The following is a 6,152-nucleotide window of genomic DNA, read 5'->3' as shown; positions in this document are numbered from 1 at the left end:
CGTCAGTGTGTTGTGCACTCCTGTGGAGCTAACTTGTGCTGCTAAGACAGACGAACCAGGTACTCTCCCTACTATGCTTACCAGCTGCTTACTATACAAATTTGTTTCCTTTGCGTGTCCAAGTCTTTTGGCTTGTTATTTTTCTCGACTATTTTTTCTTTGTTCTTCTTTTTCTGGATTTTCTTTACTATGGAACAGTCTTCTTGCTGATGATCACTATATTTATTTTAAATATAATATATAAGCAAACTGTTTGTTTTTCTTCTATTTTATTCCATTTTTTCTTTTTATTTATTTATTTTTCCTGCTTGATCTCTAACTGTTCTCTTTTTTATACTATTTTTTTATATTTTTTTTTTGTTTGACACAACATTTGGATCAGCTTGTCACAAATCTGACCAGCCTCCGGTCTCAAGCTAGGCATAAGCCTCCACAGATGCTATACCTGTATACCTGAGCACTGTGAGTGTACTCTCTATCTTTACTCTTTATTAAATAAATATTTCTTTATGTACTCTACAATAGATATTGACATTACTACTCTTCTCCACAGTTGGCCACTTTGCTTCTGGGTGCCGCCCCCTGCCTCTCCGATGGTTGGGGACTGTGTGAATCCCATCTGCAGCGGTTTCTCATTTTTTCCTGCCTAGGTTATCCTTTTGGCTGTCAACTTGTGTCCATCTGGCCTGATTTTTCAGGCAGGTGATGGTATCAGGGTATTATACACCCTGTTGTTTGTTTACATCCACTACGGACCAGCAGGTGGGCATTATGTTGATATACACTGACAGAGCGACTTCATATACTCTATTTATTGTTTATGTATATTTAATATATCTGTGTATAAATCATTAATTTTCTTTCTTTTTTCTGTATGTTATTATCAGAATCCAAACTCTGATCTCAACCACCCCTGAAGAAGCCTAACCAGGCGAAATATATAGGGTTTACCAACCGGGTTGTGATCTCTGCTACAGTATTTATGTCTGTTATGGAAACCTTTTAATTTTGTTATACTTGTTCAGGTTGTTTTGATTTATGAATTGGGCTCCGTTAGAGTCTATGATATGTCCTACAACCTGACGCTATTTTTTTAAATAAACTATTAAAATTTATAGTATTTGTTCTATTTTTCTTTATGGGTTTCTGCTTGCACCGTTATAGTCCCGCCACTGTTCGACTTTCCCATATATAAATTTGGGATGAGGTGCTCTTGTTAATGATACTATTTTTCAGTCTAGACCAGCCAGATCCTATCCCTCTTTTTCCAAATATTTTCTTGGATGTTTTAATACATCATATCTGGATCTGAGTGGCCTAGCAATCTCTAACTAAAATATGATGTTTCTGGCTCTATTTATGAACCCATGACATTTTGATTGTGGTGTATATATATGTATATTTATATGTTAATATCTGTTTAGGACTTAGTTTCCATCATTTTGCCATCTAGTCCCCCCTCCCTCTTTTTCAATATCCCTCCTGGATCCCCTTCTTAGCCCCTTCTCTAGTTCTTCCCCACTGACAGTGTCTCCAGCACCTTGAGTGTGCATCACTGTCACCCCCACCTGGTTGCCGTGTGCGGTGCAGGCTCCCACCTCACCTGCTACAGGACACCCGGTGTATGTTGCACTGTTTTTTGTTTGTATTATCTGTTTATTTTTCTCTGCTGGCTTTTTCTTCTCAGGCCGTCTTTTGCTGCTAGCATGGCAGACTTTCGTGGCGCTGCATGGGAAGGCTTTATGTTCAAAATCCAGTCCAATACAAATAATGCCGATATAACTATTCCTGAGCTTGATCGAGCATTTTCTAGATTACAACGTCTTTTGGAAAAAAAGGTCAGAATATTTTGGCACAAACAATACTTTATCAAATATGTTGAAAATCAGATCACCCCATGGGGCCTGAGGATACAAATATTCCCCAATCTCAAAAAGGTAGATGACGCCCTTAAACTTAGATGGGAACAGAACTTACAGTCTTGTTCGTTCGAAATGATGAACATCTTATGCAACCAATACGAAGCTGAAATTGAGGATCTTGATGTTCAGGTTAATGCCTGGTACATTGAATTGGTATTGTCGATATCGAATCCGCTGTTCATTGAGAGGGAGAAATCCCTTAAAGAACATTTGGAAGAGTATACCACTGACCTAATTAATTTTAAGGAGGGCAAATACCTTAGAGATAAGGCTGCATATGACAATAAGTATGCTTATAAATGGAATCAACCAACTTTCAACAAACCCACAGCCCATCCGTCTACACGCAATGTACCTGCTAATCTGACTAACATACCAAATGTCACCTCTGCTTCCTCTACAGCATCAAGTCAGTCAACCGTTTACCGAGAGATGTCTCATGATCGTTTCCCACGGAAACGTAAAAATGACCGAAAATCTACATCCTCAGAATCTTTATCACAAACCGGTCTCAACACCACTAAGCGTTTACCAACTAACTCTTCCATTCTAGATAACTTTCGTCCATCTTCCTTATCACGAATCTTGCATCCTGATACCCCACAGGTGACGAATGCTTCATTAGCGCACCCTCCGCGAGCTCCGGCACTTACGTCGCCTCTGTTAATGACACCTCACACCACCCCGACGAGACGGGTAAGCGAACCCAATGTATCCTCACATGTATCTTCACTCTTTCCCCAAAGCTCGGCAAGTATAGATCCCAAAATTGCACCAATTTTTTTAGGCAAACAGATGGAACTATCATCCACCCCGATACCCTCGACGAAGTGAGTACGCCCTCTTTGGATCTTGAGGTCATCAATCTATCATCCACTTCATTGAGTGGACATGAGATTGATGTCCTCAAGCTTGGACTTACCTTCTGTCCATCCATCGGGGGGGATAAATTTCAAATGATTAAAGACATTCATCTCTTTGCCCGGAAATTAATGTTCAAGGTTATCTATGACAAACCATCTACTGAGTCAGATAATAGAAACTTTGAACAACTTAAAAATGATGCCGATGAGATACAGGCCATCGAGACTCTGATGGAACTATGGGAGGAGGGACATGTGGATGACGATTCCCCCTTGGTACCACCCACCTTGGGAATTTGTGCCTCAGAGGTCACTTTTCCTCCACCTATGTCCTTCAAACCCAAATCGTTAAACTTTCCTCTCCTGAACAAAAATGCCAGTATATGGTCATTTGTCCAGCAGACCACAAGAGAAGTCGAGAAAATTGACCTCTCTAATAACTCTTCAAACCTCACTTTCAATCAACGACAAGCTCTCAGAAATCTTCAGGACAATCGCTCCATAATAATTAAACCCTCTGACAAAGGGGGCAACGTAGTAGTCATGAACATAAAGGACTACGAACGCATGTGTTTAAAGATCCTTAAAAACGAGGATTGGTACCGCCCAATACCTCAGTCGGTAATTCTAAGCTTTAATAATGAATACTACGCCCTTATCACTCAGGCCTATCATCAGGGCCTGATTGATAAGGATACGTGGAACTTTTTGAACACTCAGGAACCTAAGGTTCCTACAATGTACGCCCTACCAAAGATTCACAAATCTTTAAAATGCCCACCAGGGAGACCCATAGTATCGGGCTGTGCAGGACTAACAGAGAATGCCAGCTCCCTGGTTGACAATTACCTTCGCCCGCATGTTACCGCCCTGTCCTCGTACATCAAGGACACGATTGACCTTTTGCAAACTATCGATGGCATATCAGTCCCACCCAATACCTGGCTGGTTGCTATCGATATTGAAAGCCTTTATAACGCAATCCCACACGATAGGGGCATTGAAGTTGTGGGTAAAATCCTCAAGGATAGAGGCGATCAGGCAGAGCCTTATAACGTATTTATTTTGGATATATTAAAGTTCATTCTCACCAGAAATGTGTTCATGTTTGGACTCTCCCACTTCCTCCAGGTGCAGGGGGTTGCGATGGGGACTAAATGTGCCCCATCGTATGCCAACCTGTACCTGGGGGGGTGGGAGAAGGAACTTTTTTCTGATGAAGAATCCTCGATGTATCTGTGCCACGTCATTTCGTGGTACAGATACATCGATGACGTTCTGCTATTGTGGTCTGGTGGCAGAGCGGAACTTGACTTATTTATGAAGAGACTGGCCAAAAATACCTTTAATCTTAAGTTCACCATGGAATGCAGTCTTAAATCGATCAATTTTCTCGATCTTACCATTTTCATTGGATCTGATGGAACTGTCTACTCCTCTCTCTTTCGTAAGCCTTCTGCAGGTAATACTATTCTGCATGCCTCTAGTGGCCACCCGCAGTCGCTTGTAAAAAGTATACCCTACAGCCAATACATTAGACTAAAGAGGAATTGTGTCCTCAAGAATGATTATGAAATAGCTGCTAGAAACCTATACTGTCGTTTGAAGGATAGGGGTTACAGTCACAATATCCTGAAGAAGGCTTACAATCGAGCTGCGAGCATTGACCGCAGGGATTTGATTTTTCCCCCCGGAAGGGTTAACTCCCTGCAACCAATACGTCTGCTTACTCAATATTCTGTATGCCATACACAGTTTAGGGAAATTTTGGATAGGTATTGGCCATTATTATTGGCGGATAACACCGTCAACAAATTTATCAAGGATCGACCTGAAGTTACCTACCGCAGAGCACCATCTCTGCGGGACAAACTTGTTCAGAGTCATTATAATCCCTTAGAAAACTCTTCACACACAATTCATGGCACCTTCTCATGTAAGGGATGCCACATGTGTCCTTTTATTTTGAGTGGATCTACAGTCGTGTTGCCTGGTGGACGTACCCACACCATTCGGCATCGGGTCACATGCCAGACTGTCGGCGTGGTGTACCTGGCCAAATGTATGTGTGGGTGCTTCTACGTAGGCAAGACGAAGAGACCTTTCCACAAACGGATATCGGATCATATTGCACCCATACGGAAAAAACTGTCCACCACTGCCATCAGTAGGCATGTGGGACATGAGCACAATTTTGAGCCTAATATGGTTAAATTCACTGCCCTGGAACATGTGCCCACACACGTTAGGGGTGGGGGTATTGATCGTAGTCTTCTGCAACTTGAAACTAAATGGATACAAACTTTAAACGCCACCCATTACCCAGGACTGAATGAATATATCAGCTTTAAATCTTTCCTGTAAGGGCTACCTAGTCTGCATGTCCCAATCCCATTTTTCTTGTGCTCCATCTTTGGGCTTGCCATGCCTTCATCGGGCGACTGCCTGGGTTGTTCCAGCATGGAATATATGATGCTTGTCATTCTGCATCCTCTGTCTGTTTTGTTTCACATCCCCTTCCCTTTGATATTTGGTTCCAACTCCCTCTTTTCCCCTCTCCTTGGCCTCCAGTTTTTCCTCCCCCCCCCTCTCTCCCTTTTTCCCCCCCTCTCTTCCTTTTCTCCCTTTCCACTATCCCCGCTATTTTTGGCATTTTGCTAAATGTATATATATGCATGGGATTCTATTTATATATATGATTGCCCCAGAAATGTTTGACCTTAATTATATTATTTTTTTTGCTTTATGAGTACTGTCCATTTATATGAACTTTGTTGTAAATCGCTCTGCTATTGTATATGTGCTCTTGCCACCCTGCCTATATCCATGTTGGTTTTTTTCAATGACCCTGCACCTTTAAGGTACGGGCCTTGACATATCCTTTTTATTTACCGAGTTGCAATTTCTTTGCCTATTGGACAATCCTATATCATCTGCAGGATTTATGATGCTGCTGCGTTTGTCTTTTCGCCTTTTGTCCCCTTCCATCTGGACACCCAAGGGCTTCACTTTGTGAGCCCGTTTTTGCCAGTGCTTTCTTTCCCCCTCCTGTTTGTTGATTCCCCTCCCCTTCCATCGGTTATTTGGCCACTCCCGGCTCCTGGACTTGGGTTCCTCTCCTTGTCTACGAGCCGCTCCGTTGTACGGCGGTGCCCCTCCCCCGGCGCGTGTTGATTGGCCGATTATTCGACCGTCCACGCCTTCCAACCCAGGGGTTGCTGGGGATTGTAGGCCTCCGGTCCAGCACCAGCTTGGGTGTCTGTGCACTGGCACTCTGTGTCCGCTCACGCCCGACCGCGCCTCCTATGACGCACGGACGTGTGGGAGGGGCCAAGGGGTATATCTTGGACTGTGTCTGGCTGTGGAG

At 43.0% G+C, this 6,152-nt stretch overlaps 1 long non-coding RNA gene across 1 annotated transcript; it reads left to right on the top strand.

Annotated features, from left to right (window-relative positions):
• LOC120935449 lies at positions 1-1,092 on the top strand. The gene is made up of 4 exons (XR_005748493.1): positions 1-59; positions 383-462; positions 554-762; positions 888-1,092. It is a non-coding gene; the product is annotated as an uncharacterized LOC120935449 (long non-coding RNA).
• Positions 1,093-6,152: the final 5,060 nt, after the last annotated feature.

This window comes from Rana temporaria, chromosome 4 (genome assembly GCF_905171775.1).
Source record: "Rana temporaria chromosome 4, aRanTem1.1, whole genome shotgun sequence".
Taxonomy (NCBI): Eukaryota; Metazoa; Chordata; class Amphibia; order Anura; family Ranidae; genus Rana; species Rana temporaria.
This window is presented reverse-complemented; position numbering and strand designations above follow the sequence as displayed.